Source organism: Lissotriton helveticus, chromosome 2_1 (assembly GCF_964261635.1).
Source record: "Lissotriton helveticus chromosome 2_1, aLisHel1.1, whole genome shotgun sequence".
In the NCBI taxonomy this organism is placed as follows: domain Eukaryota; kingdom Metazoa; phylum Chordata; class Amphibia; order Caudata; family Salamandridae; genus Lissotriton; species Lissotriton helveticus.
This window is the reverse complement of record NC_136059.1, coordinates 2089921430-2089940016: the sequence shown is the minus strand read 5'-3', so window position 1 is coordinate 2089940016 and position 18587 is coordinate 2089921430. Positions and strand designations below refer to the sequence as shown.

The window sequence follows — 18587 nt, the reverse complement described above, 5'->3', positions numbered from 1 at the left end:
TTACCGCACCGCAGCCTATCGCTGCAACACAGCACGTTACACAGCAGATGTACCAGTATGCACAGTCTGAGTATCCAGAGTACCAGCAGTATTCATGAAACAGCCTAGAGAGGGAGGTAGGCTTGCCTCTCATTGAGATACCTGTAGATCAAGAAGGTCCCTATGTTCACAGTCAAGTATTAGGGAAAGACAGAAAGTTTTTGATTGATACAGGGGCAAGTAGGACCACAATTAGTCACGCCGAAGTTCCAGGGGCTCCGCTCTCAGGCTCAAGAAATGTTTCCCTTGGATTTTCAGGAAAACCCATTGTAAATGAAATATCAAAGCCAGTTACTCTAGAAGTAGGTCCATTGTCCCGCACTACTGATCTGTTACTTACTAAGTCATGTCCAGAAAACCTATTAGGCATTAAAACACTGAAAGAGTTAGGTGCAGTTATATGCTGTTCCCCAGAGGGAATACGATTGTTCCTACGTGACTTCAAGGGTCACTATGAATTACGAGATTTTGATCCCAGATTGTCTAATGTCCCGCAGCATCTATGGGCGCAAGGTCCAACTGATGTTGGTTATATGCAAATCACACCCCATCGTGTGACTATCAAGCCAGGTGTAGTTTTACCACGAATCAGACAGTACAGATTGCCACCTGAGGCTGTAGCAGCCTTATCCAAAATTATTGACGAGCTCATGGCTCAAGGAGTGGTTGTAGAAACTGACTCCAACGTATGCAATTCCCCGATCATTCCAGTCATGAAACGTACTGATCCAAATGCACCCCCAGTATATCGATTAGTGATTGACCTACGAGAACTTAATAAGTGTATTATTCCTCAGTACCCAGTCGTTCCAGATATCTCTTCCCTATTGACAGCCATTGATTCCGAAGCCACGTTCTTTACTGTAATCGACCTCAAGAACGCGTTTTTCAGTGTCCCTATTCATCCAGACAGCCAGTTTCTTTTCGGTTTTTGTTTAAATGGAAGGAGCTATATGTTCACACGCGCTCCTCAAGGTTTCACAGAAAGCCCTAGCATTTACAGTCAAGCACTTAAAAGACAACTAGACAACATTCACATGCCAACTGACACTGCCCTGCTCCAGTATGTCGATGATCTCCTGATCACAGCCCGTTCTGAACGTGCTTGCGAGCGAGCATCCCTTACAGTCTTGTATTTCCTAGCCGAGATGGGGCACAAGGTGTCCCCTTCTAAGCTTCAATTCTGTGTCCAGCAAGTGGTCTACTTAGGACACTTACTGTCCAAGAGGGGTAGGCAGTTGACACCAGACCGTATCCAGTTAATAGCGAGTCTTCCTCAGCCCAAAACCCAGAAGGAGGTACGTGCTTTTATTGGCCTTACTTCTTACTGCAGACAATGGATTCCTCAGTATGCATTTCTAGCTAAACCACTGATACAGTTAACAACACAGGAGGCAGCCGTATCGACTGTCCTCCCTTGGACATCTGAACATACACTCAGTTTCAATGAGTTAAAGAAAGCCCTATGTCAAGCTCCAGTTCTAGCTACACCAAACTACAGTAAGCCTTTTACACTTTTCGTCACTGAACGCGAAGGTACAGCATTATCTGTTCTCACACAAGATCAAGCAGGACAATACAAGCCCTGTGCTTATTTTTCGAGCACATTAGATCCTGTAGCCCAGGCTCTGCCTGCGTGCCTCAAGTCAGTTGCAGCCACAGCACTAGCTATCAGACAAAGTGATTCCATAGTCTTAGGACATATCTTGACAGTACAAGTTCCACATTCCGTGGAAGTTCTTTTAAACCGAACACAAACTCAGCACTTGACAATTGCACGTTTAACAGGTTATGAATTGACACTGTTCCAGCCACACATAGAAATCAGACGCTGCAACATCCTGAACCCTGCTACACTATTACCATCAGTTACTCCGAATTCTGCCACACATGACTCTGTGGAAGTAGTTAACATTATGACCAAGCCAAGACAAGATCTGACAGATATTCCGTTACCAGACCCCGACCTGACACTTTATGTGGATGGTTCATGTATGAGAACAAGTACAGGAGAACTAGTCGCCGCGTATGCAGTGACTACTGACACTGAAGTTATTGAAACACACCGTATTGACACCCTGTCCGCTCAAGCAGCAGAGCTAGTTGCTCTGACACAAGCCTGCATACACGCCAAGAACTTGAAAGTTAATGTTTACACAGATTCACGCTACGCATTTGGAGTTGTACACGACTTCGGAGTGCTCTGGCAGGAGAGAGGTTTCATGACTTCTCATGGAACCAAGATTCAGCATGGTCTCCTTATTCAAGCTCTGTTAAAAGCCATACATTTACCGACATCTATTGCTATCATGAAGTGCAAAGCACATACGAAAGTTACTGACATTATTTCCCAGGGTAACGATCTAGCAGATCGCACAGCCAAGCTTACAGCACAGACTCCAGACATTCCAGTTAATCCGACACAGACACACACTCCAGATCCGATTACATGTATGACAGTTAAAGACCCTACACAAGATGTCATAGATATCCAGTTACATGCTACTCCCGAAGAAATCAAGAAATGGTCCGAACAAGGAGGGGTCCAGACAGATCAAGGATGGTTAACGAAGGGTAGAGCCACATGGTTTCTCCCCGACTCTATGGTTCAAGTCATTATTAATACCGCACATAGTCCAGCACATTTAGGAGAAAAAGCTATGTTAGACAGTATCCAGAACATCTGGTTCAACAAGCATTTACGAGCTGCAGCCAAACAGAAAGTCCGTACCTGTATGATATGTTGTCAGTTTAATCCAGGTAAAAGTGTCCCGGTGGAACAAGGTGGATTCCAGCCCCCTGACCACCCTTTTGAAGTCCTCCAGATGGATTATATTCAGATGGAGCGATGTCGAGGTTTCAAATATGTCCTTGTAGTTGTATGCGCTTTGTCCAGGTGGACAGAAGCATATCCAGTCCCAGATTACACAGCCGCGACCACTGCCAAGCAGTTGGTTCGTGAGTTCTTCCCCCGTTATGGACTCCCTAGAGTCGTATATTCTGACAACGGCCAGCCATTCTCATCTGAGTTGATGAAGCATGTTTCCCTTTTGTTGGGGTACCAGTGGAAGTTTCATTGTGTACGCCATCCTGAAGCAGCCGGTCTCGTAGAGAGACATAACCAGACTCTGAAAATCCGTATTGCAAAAGTGTGTAAAGAGAAAGGTGTGGACTGGCTAGTAGCTCTGCCAGTCGCTTTATTTTATATGCGCATGGTCGCACATTCCAGATCAGGTCTGTCCCCGTATGAGGTCGTTTTCGGCCGCCCCCCTAACATGTGGGGTACTCCTAGACCCCGAAGTATTACCGATGTTTCAAGTAATATGCTGACAGATTACCTAGCTTCCTTGATGTCTGCCCTACACTCTTGTCGTTCACAGGTTGCCGCCGCATTTCCAGACAATACCGAGGTGGCACCGCATGAAATCGTTCCAGGATCCATGGTCCTTGTCCGCAATTTTGACCGCTCAAGTCCGCTGGAGCCACGCTGGAAAGAGCCCCGACAGGTCCTCCTCGCCACCCGTACAGCCGTGAAGTTGGAGGGTCGCAAAGGCTGGGTGCACCTTTCACATATAAAAAAGTTTTATGGACTGAAACCCGTCTCAAAGAACATTTCCCAGGATTTGAAGGATTGCCAAAATATTGTTCTCAAGGACTGTCCCGCAAAAGACATTGCTACAAACCCTCCCCTGTTAGAGAAAACTCCCCAACAGGAGTATAAGTTGAAACTCCGGTCTAGTAAAATAAGTCAGCCAGTTTGATTGTCTAAGTCCTCCCCTAGGTGAAACGGTTAGACTGTTTCTGACATGTATAAAATAGACCCCCATAGTGAGAGAGTTAGTCAAAACTCAATTCGATGTATCGTTTTTCTATGTTTCATATTGTTTCTCAGCATTATGATTTCCTGCACCAGTTATGCATTTTACCTGTGTTTCCCAGTTCTTCATGTAAATAAGTCTGCTAATGCTACAGTAGAGCACACGTTTAGTGATCTGCCTCCTCATGAACTCTCTTACCGCCTCGCTATGAAAAATAATTCTTTCATCCGCATGTTACATTACTCACACCAGACCAGCAATGCCACTAATTGTTGGGTGTGTGGTCGACTCCCCCCTTTCCAGATACCGAAGGGAGTTCTGCCACTTTTTCCTTATCCTTTTTCACATAATGGTTCGTGTGGAGCATGGTCCACGTTAACGTCATCCTCAACAGATATGTCTTTTCTTAACAGTACATGTTTTCCAGACAAGCAAGGTCTCCCCCACAGAACCGGGTTAGATCTAGAAAATGAAGTGTATAATTTAGGTAACTATTCTTCGAATTTCATGGTCCTGAATGTTCAGTCTGATACTACTCCAGACTTACCTGCTATTTCAGTACTACCAGTTAAAGGCGAATTATGTGTCCGAAATAATGGTTCCGTACATGTAGGACATAGTGATTGTACTACTATTGTCAAGTATAGTGACAGTGGGAAATCTATTTTCAAAGCTTCACGTCATTCTTATTTTATTTGTGGTCAAACTGCATATGTTCGTCTGCCCCTCGATTGGGAGGGAACCTGTTACATTGCCTTCCTACTGCCACCAGTTTTTCTAGCCCCACCTGATTATCATAGAAACACACATCTAGTACACATTAGACATAGAAGGGAGTCCCCCATTGTCGATTATACTGAAACTGCTCTAGAACAGTATACAGATTTCAACAGAGGTTTCTTTTTCTTTATAGGACCTATCCAGAATAGTAAGCTAATCCGTAGGTTAACCAGAACCCTCGAAGCTGTAGTAAATGAGACTGCCTCTGCTCTAGGTAACTTAACTGAAGAGCAATCTGCTATGAGATTTGTCGTTTTACAGAATCGTCTCGTCCTTGACGTCATACTGGCCGATAGGGGCGGGGCCTGTAGAGTCATCGGATCTAGTTGCTGCATTTTCATTCCAAATAACGCGCCGTCTGTTTATTCAGCTATAACCAGACTCCATAAAATTGCCCATCTGTTACACCAAGATCCAGGCACCTGGACATGGTCCGGTTGGTTCTGGAATATAATTTCTGCCTGGGGATGGAAAGTCTTGTCCTTTCTAGGTATTGCAGTAGCGATCATATTCAGCTGCTGCCTCTGTATACAATGTGGCCCTGCGATTTGCGGCATCTGTGCTACCTCTTGTATTCCTAGTCCCAAGCCCCGTTCTAAATCCCGTTCCAGGATAATTCGAGACGAGCAAATGATACTGTATGAAATGATAGATGGTATCATGAATATTGATGTTTCCTGATGGAAACGTAGTGACAAGGAGGGAATGTGGAAAAGTAAATTTTGCCATGTTCTGTGTCCCTACGTGTCATCCATCATATGTTATGTGTGCATGATTAAATATGCATATGCATTCCCTATGTTCGATTAATGACGCAATTACAGTTGTGTCCACCTCTAGTATGCCGGTTTCCAGTTCTCGTGAATACTACGAATATCAGGCCTATGTAAAGTTACGTTGCCACGTTTCTCAGTGTGCACGTTATTCCATTATAAAGTCCCCGTTTCTAGGCCTCAAAAGGGCCCGGACACCAGATTCAGCTCCTGTCTCATGAAGCCTCGCTGAGGAGCGATACAGCCCCCACCTGTATCCTCGACCCTTCACTTACTTCCTGCCTCGCAGTGCCCGGCTCACCCTGGCTCTGCCTCTGAGTCTGCCAAGAATATGTTATGATTCCAGTTATCAGTTCAGTCCTCCTTCTCTGCATTCCTAAAGCTACTGAATCGCATCGATAGTTTCCGTCATTGTCTAGCCTTCACGTCTCCACCGTGGAGAAATACTGCATTTAATGGTCATTTAATATTCTTCATCACGCACTACATGTAGAATAATGCATGGTCCAGTCTTAGAATCAAGTTAGCCTTTCCCCTCCTGACTTCTAGTTTATATCAACATGTTCTCTAAACATCAGATACTAGATACTGTTTAGGTACATGTCGCCCTGACTCTCCAGACTTCAGTCTCTGCTCCTAGCACAGAGTTCATAGCCCCCAGCTTCTCCTAGTAACACGTCATTGCCAGTTTGCGCGCACCATCAGGTTAGAGGTCCCGGCTCCTCAGGTAGCCCCCTCCATGGTTTCCGCCCCATTCATGACATATTCTGTTACGTTTGCATCACATGTCTATGTATACGCCCTGTTACACCTCTTTTCACCCTTATCTTTCGCGACTGCTACGCGTCACGCCTATTGCTCCACCCACTGCTACGCCTATTGCAATGTAATGCTATGTGTTTGCGTTATGTATATATGCTCATGCACTGTTATTAAAAAAATCATCATTCCCCTTGTCCCGATCCTGACCCCGGCAGCGCTGTCGGGCCCTGCCATCCTATTCCTGTGCAGGTGGTCCTGTCCCTGTCCTTTATGCTGTAATAAACCTGCAAACTCCTACTACCTCGAATCTTGACTCTTATTTATTGAGCTATCTGTTATTCATTTATTCATTCAAAAATAGGGTATTATTTATTTATTTACCACAGTACTGGGGGCTAATGTTCACTTTCTCCCTTTTCAAGTGTACAGGAATACAAATGTTATAGATAAAGAGAGAGAAAAAAACGATCTATATATCTATCTTTAGATACATACACAGTCCCTGTCTCACTCAACCCTCTTCCTTCATTGGTCTGTTCAAGCTTCATGCAAAATGAGGACTTAAAGGTGCGATCACGCCGGAACAATGTGCGCTTACTGGGATTGGCGGAAATAACAAACACAGGCCACATGGAAGATTTCATCAAAAAGTTGCTTTCCGATCTATTTGGAGTGGAGGCTTTCTCTCAACATCTGGTAATTGAGCGTGCACGCGGATCACTAGGGGCACAACCCTCACCCGGAGCACCACCACGACCCATTATCATAAGATTCCTTAACTACTGGGATATGGATACAGTCCTGCACCTGGCACATGAAAAAATGACAATTGAATTTGAAAGCACCACCCTCTCTTTTTTTCCAGATTTCACACTGAATGTGCAAGAAGCCATAAGGAAGTTTATCCCAATGAAGAAAAAGCTCCAAAACGCTCACATGGATTATGCCATGTTGTATCCGGTGTGACTCCACGTCACTCATCAGGGGACACAGTGCTTTTCTCAAAATCCTCAAAAAGTCGAAGACTTCCTGGAAAGGAATCAGCGGTCAGCGTCCAAGGCGAATCCCAGTGGATCCAGATTCCGGTCCACCTCACCCTTGTCAAACCTGGATTGACTGTTGAATAACTAACAAGCTGGTAACTATAAACTACTAAGCCATGCTTAAAAACATCAACCCTACTGCACCCACCGGTGAGGGGCACCATCCCTCTCATGGGCTCATCAGGGGGTGAAGGTAGCAAACTGAAGCATTCTAGGAGGTACTGTCAAGTTTACTATAGTGAACGGCTTACAGAATGTTGATTTCCTATATTAAAATACGTCTCCCATGGTTTCCAGATGATGAAGCATAATGCTCGGACCGGACACCCACCCCTCCCCCTTTCACTTACTCACTCAGGTTCAAGTCCCTAGTCACGGGGGCTACAAGGAGGTGTGGGAAGATGTGGGCCCCCTAGCTTTACCCCCACGGGTGAACCCCCTTGAAGATTTCTCTCTGTGCAAGAACTACGATGTAGAAATGTTTACTAGGATGACAAGTAAAATGTTGCATTTCGATTTTAAGTTCAGGATGGGGTGGGAATGGATGCCCGACAAGTTGGGGATGTCGGTGTGGGAGTGGGGTGGGGAGGGAAGCCAAGCATAGTATTATGTACTTGTTCAAGAGACCAGATTGTGGCCAGTTCGCAGTGTAGAATGTCGTTAATGTAAAAAAAAAAAAAGCATGCCCAGGAACTGCAGGTTACTAGATGATGACGGACCCCCAGGCGCAGGTTAAACTTCATTGCCTATCCTGGAACGTCCGTGGTTCAAATAACCCATGCAAAAGATCACACATTCTGGGGTCTTTAGGCAGACACCATGTTCAGGTTGCTGTAATACAGGAGACCCACCCCAACAGCACCCTAACTTTGCCCCCGATGGGCATCCTACCGCTGTTTCTCATCCTATTCCACATATGCCAGAGGTGTAGAAATACTTAATAAAAAGATCATAACATTCATAAAGGGAGGCACCCTTCTCGATCACCAAGGCTGTTACTGCATATTGTGGGGCAGATAATGGTCCCAAGAGGTTACCATTGCCAACTGTTATGCCCCCAATATAGATGATCCAATTCTTTCCTACTCTATGGGGTAAAATTATTTCAGTAGGGTTGACGTTCGTCCTTTGGGGGGGAAAGGGGGGATTTTAATATACTGGTATCACTAGCATTAGATAGGTCCCATCCAATGCCGCACCATAGCACAAGGGCAATTAACCGGGATTATTACAGATAATTATTTAATGGATGTCTGGAGGCACTTATATTCCTTAGCTAAAGAAGGCCCACATTACTATTATTGGATAATCTCACAGGGCATGAGGCACTGGGTAGACTCAACAGAACACCTAGCAAGAACATATTCCGACCACTCCCCAGTAAAAATGGTACTGTCCATCCTGGGATGCGAGGCACCCTACATTAAATTGCGACTAAAGCCCACAGCTCTATTAGATGCTGTCTTTAAAACTGAAATTGGACAGGAAATCCAAGACTTCTTTGAGCGCAATACCGATTCCGTGCCTAAAGCCACTGGAAAGCCACCATAAGACGGTCGTGTTTTGCTAAAGAAGGGGGCATACTGAGAGATATCCGTACTTCTCCTTTCCTTCCAATGTGTCTTTTTTATTCTATTAATAGCCACATGTTTCCTGAAGTCGATTCATATCTCTTTACTTCTATTTTTGCAACCATTCTTTATATTCTTTCTCTATCTCTCAATTGCCTTACTTTGGTTGCCTACCTTCCACTTTGTGTAGTCCTGCTTGGAAGTGTCTTCTAATGATTCTTCTCGGTGAAGTGTATTTAAGCTTTATATTGAACTCTCACATCATGGTTCAATATAAAGCAAGCATATTTGCCACCATATTTAGATCTGGCACTCAAACAGAAATCTGTGTTCAATATGGTCTGAATTTTGGAGGTCTTCCCATCCGAATGCCCGAGGTCAAGATAGTTTTCACATGGATCAAGAGATAACTCTTACATGAGCTCATAGGATGCCTTCAAAAAATATTTTACTAGAAACTCTGCCTGCAGACCAGCACTATTCGATTTTATTTTGTACTCCATTTGCATCCATCACAAACAAGTTCAGGGCTTCAGCCATAGGGATGTCAGGCAGAGGGATTGACATTAATCTTCTAGTTGTTTTAAGGTTAAACCACGTGTTTGGCCTAAATCGGATGTATGACGTTACAACGCATACTTTTACCACGCATACCTTTACAACGCGGTTTTTACCACGCATATCTTTACAACGCATAGCGCTTAGAGGTGCTGGATAGTGGTAAGTATAATTTTCTTTTCCAACTCCAGTCCCCGTGGACACTAGGGAAGGTGTTGGATAGAAAATTAAACTTATTCCCTATCCTAGAGCGCCCCCCAGCGCAATGCGTTGTAATGGTTTGCGTTGTAATGCCAGCGTTGTAATGGTATTGCGTGGTAAAAAATGCGTGGTAAAGGTTGTATACCGCCTAAATCATACTTATACAAATAAAAAACGTAAGGAATCAGGCCCTCGGTGGTTTAATTACAAGTATGCGATGCTGTGAAGCTCAGTGCATTTTTTAAAAACTTCACAACCTCTGCATTTCGCAAAACTGGTGAAGAAGTTACACATGCAAAAAAGGGACCAATTCTTGTTGCTTCAGGTCTACAGAACACTGCTCGGCAGCCACAGCATACTCGATGTCAATATCCCATAGCAGAAATTCAAAGAGCAGGAGAGTGCGAGTACTCGGCTCATTCAGCATCAGCCATGTCAGCCTTGATTAATAATCGGAAATAATGCCCTGCAGGGCTTCCTGATGCTGGGAATAGGAGGAGAGTGAAGGGAAATTTGGGCATGATTTAGATTTTGACAGACAGGTACTCTGTCGTAAACATGACCGATATTCCTTCTGCATTATATTTCAGGCTCCACGTTTTCTATCTTTACTGATTTTTACACATAATAAAGGCAGAAAACTATGTGTTTGCAGCCTTTATTATTATTTATTTTTTAAATGAGCGTCTTTTGCTTGACATTCCATGCTGTCTTTCATTAGTTGCAAAATACTAGCTAAGCAGATAGACAGAATAGTGAAATAAAAAACAGAATGAGATTTCTTTACTTTATGGCTTATGTCATCATACATTTGTAGTATAATGCTAATATTTACCCGAGGTTGTATTGTTAATGTTATATATGGCTGCTTAATTTTCTAAAGCATGTCAGGCATTGAAGTGTGCAGGTTTATCAGTTAAATAAATGTGGAAATATACAATTTTACAACTTACAACAATTTTCCTGGGGCTCAAATCAAATGACAGAACTTGGTATAAAGGGGTCAGGTTGGATGCGTCCTGACCCTCTGGGAGGCAAATAAGCATCTTTCAGGAACTGCCCATGTGTAAAATATGTCCCACATTGATATTCGCAAATTCACCATGACCGCCAGTGCAGCCTACCCATGTAACATCGCGCATATCAGCAAAAATAAATAATAAATAAAACATTCACAGGTCCAGTCCGACAATGATGCACTCACTCACAGACACACCGTGAGAGTAATACTCCCAGTCACTAACGCAGTCATTTGACTCATACACCCACGCACAGATGCACTAATACACTTATGCATCCACACACAGACCCACACAGACACTGATGTACCCACTAATAGACCCACTCAGACAGTCATGCACCCTCTCACAGACCCACAGAGCGACTCATTCACTCACTCAAAGATTCACTGAGATACTCATGCACCCACTTACAGATTTACATTGAGACTCATGCACTCACTCACAGACCAACTCAGACATTCATGCACAGCCTCAGACAAATATGCACCCTGTCACAGACCCACTGAGACACTCATGCACCCACTCGCAAACTCACTCAGAAATGGACACTCACTCATAGACCCAGTAAGACACTCATGCACCCACTAATAGACTCATTCAGAGACTCACACACCCACTCATAGACCCACTCAGACACTCATGTTCCCATTCACAGACCCACTCAAACTCATGCATCCACTCACAGATCCACTCAGAGAGACACACCCCCACTCAGAGGCTCACACACCCAAACACCTACCTATACAGCCACTCACACACACACTCTCAAGGGTGAAAAAAGTTGAAATTCACTGAAAAAATAAACGTTGTGGGGACGTTAGAGTTAGGAAATAAATTGTTTTTAAAAGTGTGGTGGGCGGTGCTGTGAGCACCGCCCGCCACAATGCTGGGAATGGAGGATGCCACCGCCATGGTGGCGGTGGCATCCTAATCGCCAGGGCGGGACCGCCGCACCACAAGAGTGCCATCCGCCCGCCATCCTAATGGGCCCCTAAGTATTTTTGTGAGTGGCTTTATTGATGAGTGAGTGGCATGTTAGTGATGGCACTGATGTGTGAATGGGTATGTAAGTAGCTTTGTGGATGAGTGAATGAATGTGTGAGTGGTTGTATGGGTGAGTGAGTGGTTGTGTGAGTGGTTGTATGAGTGAGTGGTTGCATGTATTTGTGAATGGATGTGTGAGTGGTTGTATGAGAGGTTGTATGCGGGTGTGAGTGGGTGTGTGGGTGATGCCATTTCAGATGTCATCAATGATGTCATCAATGATATCATCAATGATGTCATCAGTGATGTCACTGACCATGTCATGATTGAGTTATACTTAGCTCAGGTAACTATAACTGTGGAGTTTCAATTTTTTTGCACGAGTGAAATCTAAGCCTAACTATAAAGTCCCTGTAACATTTGTTTTTTGTGAAAAAAGAAAGAAAGAAAAAAAATATATATATATATATGTGTGTGTGTGTCTTTATCTCTCTCTCTCTCCATATATATATATATATATAGCGGAGTGAGTAAATCGGTGTATCGATCACTTCTCATCTCCTGTATTTCTGTTCAAAACATAATTTCAGTTTCTTCTACCTGCTTTAGCTACATTAGCCTGGTGCACCAAGGGTGGAATGTAATCTGCTAATTGATGGGCAGGATCACACAGCATGCTGGTGTAATTGGTAGAAGTTATACTGAACTCAAAATTGGAGGATCTTCTCAGGGAAGCAGGTTTGTCGAGTATAGAATTATCTGAAAAAAGACAAATAGTGAGTTGATACATATGGGAGGTAGGCATTCTTTCATGGATTTGCTGTCATGGATGATTTCTGACAACCCGTCAGGCATAGGATTTATAGACTTTTACTGATCACTGTACTTAAATATGTAATAACTCAATTTTGCTCGCTATTCTGTGACAGAGAAATGTGCATGGCGTGCACTATTGGTATAATGAAAAACGCTCTGAAAATAAGGAATGCGATGACACTCTTGGCACAGATATTGCCACCTGAGGCGAGGGGTCGCAAAGGCAGTGCCAGGGGTCACAAGAGACAGGGCAAGGGTCTTAGCAAGCCCTGGTGACCCCTAAATGATGTCCATGCATAACTCTCTTTGTTTTATGTTGAATTCCCTGTATATTGATTCACACACTTATATGATGTATTGTGGCGTCTGATGGTATGTGTTCTGACAAATTCTCAAAAACCTGCCTCCAAAGAATAGTTTTTTTTGTTATCACTTGTGAACAGAAAGCAGACAACATTTTGGGCAACCGTGTGTCCTGGTATTGGCAAATTCAGCATAGCTTACTGGGGCCAGCCTGGATGCAGTATCTGACTCAGTAATAGCTGCTGGATCTTGGATCCGACTGGATCCTCCTCATTTCCTGCATCACTTGTGAACACGAAAATAAAACAGCCGATGGTTGCAGATAGGTACTTGGAATACGGTAGTGCTTTTGCTGCAGTAGTGCAAATACGCTCCACGTGGGACCTAAAATCATATTTGTCCGATTTCTTCTAGTGCATGCTTCATCAGTGTTAACTGTGTTCAGAGAAACTGCATTTTACAGTATAAAGTAGGGTGCCAATCTCTGAAAAGAATACCGAGATGTAAGTATACCAATGTTCATAAATTCACTTAAAGTAAACAGGATTTTAAATTATGCTTTTTTATGTGTAGCGAGTCTTTTCATTTAATGGAAGATAGATTGGAGTAGGACACAAGCTACAGATGCACGTTGTCTAAGATGATTGCTAGGCAACCTATTCAAAATGGCAGTGACAGACACCAATTTGTAGATATTGAAAAAAGGGCACATTATAAGCAATGAGCAACACAGTACTTTAAAGATAAAGTTTTTTATTGCATTAAGAGTGTGAACTGTTTGGTTTAATTGTTTATGTATTTGTTTTTCTTCATAGATGGCAAAGAAAGTATCTCATGATGTTGGCAGGATGGCACCTGGGCAAGGCAGAGGGTGACAAGGAGCCAGATACCTGAATAATGACTTTAATGTAAAGAATGAGGATTACCTAATTCCTGATAGCTGCTCTGTGTCAACAAAGGGCTGTAAAGTCAGTGCCATGTTTTCTTGACTGTGAAGTGCGGAGAGTTGCTTTTTTGCACCAAAGTACAAACAAAGGGAGATGCAGCTGCTGCTGTTAGTGCAAGGCCATTTAGAAAGGACAATGTGGTTAAGCCTTAAAGCGGGATACCATAAACAAGCTTAATCTTCTCATTTCTTACTTCAATAAAGCTGCTTTGCTAAGGCAGCAAAAGAGAAAACATGGTAATATGTGGTTTCCATCTGGATGAAGCCAGGCTAAGCAACGTAGAGCTGGAGTCAGAGCAGAGTAGGTAGCAGGGCCTGTTCTAGCAAAAAGTAGTGCAGACTGACCAACAATGTGCTCAGTGTAGATAAGGTTATGAGGGCACCTGAATTGGTAATAATCATGGGCTTGGACTCCACTGGCCCTAAAAATGCATGCGCTTGTACTGAGTTTCTCATTGAGGGCATGCAATGGCCGCTCAGCATTCGATAGCCCTGGGAAGTCAACCTTTAATAGACCAGGGCAGGCTTCGATCATAGACTACATCCTGGTCTACATTAGATCATGGCACAGGGTGCTTGACTTTAAGATCACTCCTCGCTACAAGAGTGATCCCAACACTCTCTTGTTTGATGTACCCCCGCTGCTTGTCGGGGGCTCCCATCTCACATCACCACAACCTGACTCCGGTCTATTATTGGCTAATGCAGGGAGGAGAGTCCGTTGGGGGGAATTCTCACAATCACAGGATAAGCTGGCCTCCCTATATCAACAAATTACCCCCCTTCTTGCTGTTGCATATCAATCCTCGGAGACTAGTGGCAACCCAACTTCCCAAACTGGAAGATCAAACAATCACAAGATTTGCTTTCTGTTTTGGCATCATTTTTTTATACCAGTAAAAGCGCTAGGCAGAATTGTAAACCACGGCATCCATGGTATAATGAATATTGTAAGGCAGCCAAGTCATCCCTCCTAGTTGCCATTAGAACAAACGACAGGCCACAAATCAAGGAAGCCAGGGTGACCTCCAAAACTGTTGTAGCCAATGCAAAATGTAGTTGGGAAAGTGAAAAATGGGACACACTCAAAATTGCACTGGACAATCATGATATGAGGGCATTCTGGAATCTGATTAACACGAAGGTAAATTGGCCATATCACCAAATTTGGGGGAGGAAGTCTGGAGAGCCCGTTTTCAATCCCTTTACACTATGACCAATGAGGAAGTCGGGCATGTGGAAATGTCCCCTCCCTACCCAGAGCCGTCTCATCGAGATACGCCCCTGTTCTCCCTAAAGAAGATTACAGAAGCACTGGGCAAGATATTACCAGCTAAGGCACCAGGGTTGGATAAGATCCATGGTAACCTCCTTCACTTTGAGCCTTTAGTTTGGACCCCGTACTTGCGGTTCCTGTTTAATACCATCCTGCATGGTATGGCGACTCCTTCTACTTGGGCTGGGGCTGAAATTATTCCAATATTTAAAAAGGGCTCTCTCCTTACTCCTGCCAACTATCGCCCCATAAGCCTCCTTGACGTAAGTCAAAATATATTTGCACAAGTACTTCTGGGGCGACTTCAGTCTTGGATAGAAGAGTGTAATAGGCTTACATCCCTCCAAGCTGGGTTCCGGGCAAAGACCTCTACTACTGATCAAATCTTTAGATTACAGCTCCTTCATTGGAAAAGGTGATCCTAGAGGCCTCTATCTCACATTTGTGGACCTTAAATCCACATTTGATCTAGTCCTGAGGGATAAACTGTTGGGTGCACTTCTGGATATGGGAGCCCCAGAATATCTCTTCCACCAACTGAGATGCCTACAGCAAGACAGCTATGCGCAAATAAGGTATTGCAAAAACGGAGAACTCTCGGGTCCCTTCCCTGTAGAGAAAGGGGTATGCCAAGGTTGCGTGTTGGACTGACTCTTTTTCCCCTTTTCATAAATGGATTAATAGAGCCCTTGTTGGCTGGTAAAGATATTGATGCCCCTAGGCTAGCGAACTGTAAAATACAGCCCTAATGTTTGCGGAGGATACCCTCTTGCTTTCAAAATCCCCTATGGGTATGCAAAGGGTTCTTGACACATTAAGTGTTTTTTGCAGAAGCAGGGGTTTGGAGATCAATCTTCAAAAAACCAAGTATATGGTCTTTAATGAGAACTCCCGCAATCACCCAAACCCCTGTTTAGATGAGCCCTTGAGAGGGTGTCCATTTTTGAGTACCTAGGGATCGCATTAACTGATAAAATGGAATGTGGGGCACAAATAAAAAAAGCTAGCCTAAAGCTGGCCCAGTCCACGGCGGCATTGCAAAGGTGTATAAGAGCTGCACGCACAAAGTGTTAGGTCCAGTGGCTGAACTCTACAAGGTACAGGCAAGGGGTGCCGCCTTGTATGGAGCAGAACTATGTGGTCATTACTTATAGAGAACTTGTTTGTAAGGGAACTCTTGGGCCTCCCCTCTAGTTCTCCCCTAACACCCCTTAGAATGGACTTGGGGATTAGTTCTATTGCGGATGTAGTTTCCTCTAGACCCCTTTTATATTGGTGACGCCTCTGGAGTACTCCCAAACAAGCCTCATACAGAGATGAGCTGAGAAATGTTATGAGCCTACAAGGGGCAGAGAAACTCCCTTGGCTGCCTTATAAAAGGAACACCTGCTGGCCCATGGGGAGGGCAAACTTCTGGACCTCCGCTGAAGAAACCTGTCTCACGACTCCCAGAAAGGCACTCCTTGAGACCTACAGGGAACATAAACTGGCCCAGCTATGGAGGGGGACCAAGCCTGGGTGCCTTACTTTTAGATTTATGGAAGTAAAACTGCAATACAGGCAAGAACCGGCGCTAGATTACATGCAGCCACTTCTAGCGAAGAAGCTGTTCCTCCAATTCAGACATTGGGTGCTCCCACTCCGATCTTTTACCAACAAGTGGTTGGTAACCCATAATCTGGATTGTCCAGTGTGCAACCACATAGATGAAACTGAATTGCATGTTCTTTTCTTCTGCCCTGCTTACAGGAGGTCATGGTCTCATTGGTTGCTACAGTTGTGGAGGAACATGGGGTCTAGACATTGTTCTTAGTTCTTTAGGCTTTTTAAGTACGACACCGACATGCCCATTGTGTTCTCCATCTCGCGTTTTTTGTACTCAATGTGGTGTACCCGTAGTGCCATCTTAAAGCAGACTCCATAGGCTAATTACAATCTAATACCATTTGCCAGGTATTCGAGGATAGGTACCCTCTTTCTTAAATTGATTGAATGTAACCATTGTTCTGCTGATTTATAATTTTTGTATATCATCTACTGCTTAAGGTGTCTTAAAAAACTTTAAAAAATTTTGTTCCATCACTTTTATCTTGGTATAGTCATTACTTTTAAAAAATAAATAGTTATTTATATTTTTAAACTTGGTCAGCCTCTTATATAATGTATCACTCAGGTCCTCCCTCAATTATTTGAATAAAATTGTTGTTTGTTCATATGCACTTTATTGCCTTCCACTAAGCAATTAGTTTAAGGGACATGCATTGTATGTATATTGTAAAACCCCTGCCTGAGGGCGTTTAGAAGAGTTGGATTTGTCAACAATCCTTGACATGAATGTATGCATTATAGTTCCATCTAAAAATATATATTTTATATGATGCTGTTATATTTTGTATATAACGTACTGCTTTTAACTTATGTGCTTTTATGGCCCTAGTAGACGAAATAAAGATTTTTGACTGACTGACTGAATAATCATTTATAATTGTAATGTCTGCATGTTGATTTCCTTAAGATGACTGCCATATTAAGGAATCCAAAGGGAAAACCATTCTATTGTTTCTCTATTGAGCGGCCATTGGTGGGAAGACTCTCAAATGCTGCAGCCTGCTCTCCAAATGTGCAAGGTACTATGCATATGGATCTGATGTTTACCTGTCCTGAGAGTCCTGTTAAATTCGGCAACTCTATAGGAGGCACCACTGTCTTAGATATACCCTTTGTGGCATTACTGCATGCCTTGCAAGTTCCTGCTGCTTGGACTGGTGCACCAATGGTTCATCTTATGAGAGGAGCATAATCTGGAAAAGTCAGCAGCTGGCTGGCGAAGGACTGTAGTGGAGGGTCAACGCTGTTGGATTCTGGATTGATGAGTAATCCTACTGTTTGCGTCCAAGAAGCTCCATCAAGTACACCCAGAATGTGGCTGCAAATGTAAGGTTGTGTTTGCAGAATTGTCAAAATCGGGCCCATCTGAATAAGGTCTGAGATGCCTGATAGTGCTGGGAAGGGACAACCCAAATCTGAAAGCAGCAGCTACTGCTTGGAGTTCTTGCTTGCAGTACCTCTGATCATTCCTACCCCCCTAGGTCCCCAAGTAGCAAGCAGCTCTCTCCCAGATGTAGTTGTGACCTACATTTAGTAGCTTTCACCTCTACATTACTAACAGAAGGGAGGAGAGAATGTAACACTGAGTTAGTTTGTTGCAAAACCTATTGAGTGCATGCTACATTTGTGGCTGTTTATCAAATAATAATCCAATGCGTCTTTTTCTTTGGAATGTTAGGTGGCCTTTGGGTAAAGATCATATCTAAAATAGGATTTGAACAAGAATCTAAATTATAAATCTTCAGGTCTAATAATCCGAACCTATTATCTAAATTCTAATTCTGCAATCCAAGGTTTCTATATTTCTTTTGATATCCAGTTATCCCTGGATTAAAATGCATATGCACACTGCAAGGCATGTCTACGCACAACTACAAATATGCCCTAAATGTGCGATGTACAATTCCAAATATTCACTCAACGAGTAAAATGAAGGGCTTCCCATGTGTTCGGGGGAATAGCAATCAGTAATGAAGCAGGTGCTATGCCAAAAGGTCCCCACGATGTGAAGGGCCGATTGCACACCAAATATGGTTGCTTTTTTCATCTCCAAACAGGGGCTGGGGTTTTCCCTTAAATATTAACTC

At 43.6% G+C, this 18587-nt stretch overlaps 1 long non-coding RNA gene across 1 annotated transcript in view; it reads left to right on the top strand.

Moving 5' to 3' along the window:
- LOC144819058 (uncharacterized) overlaps window positions 1-17356 on the top strand; it is a 73670-nt gene extending 56314 nt beyond the window's left edge. Inside the window, exon 2 of the long non-coding RNA XR_013607210.1 lies at window positions 13486-17356. This is a non-coding gene — a long non-coding RNA (uncharacterized LOC144819058). The remainder of the gene's footprint in view (window positions 1-13485) is intronic.
- The last annotated feature ends 1231 nt before the right edge of the window (window positions 17357-18587 follow it).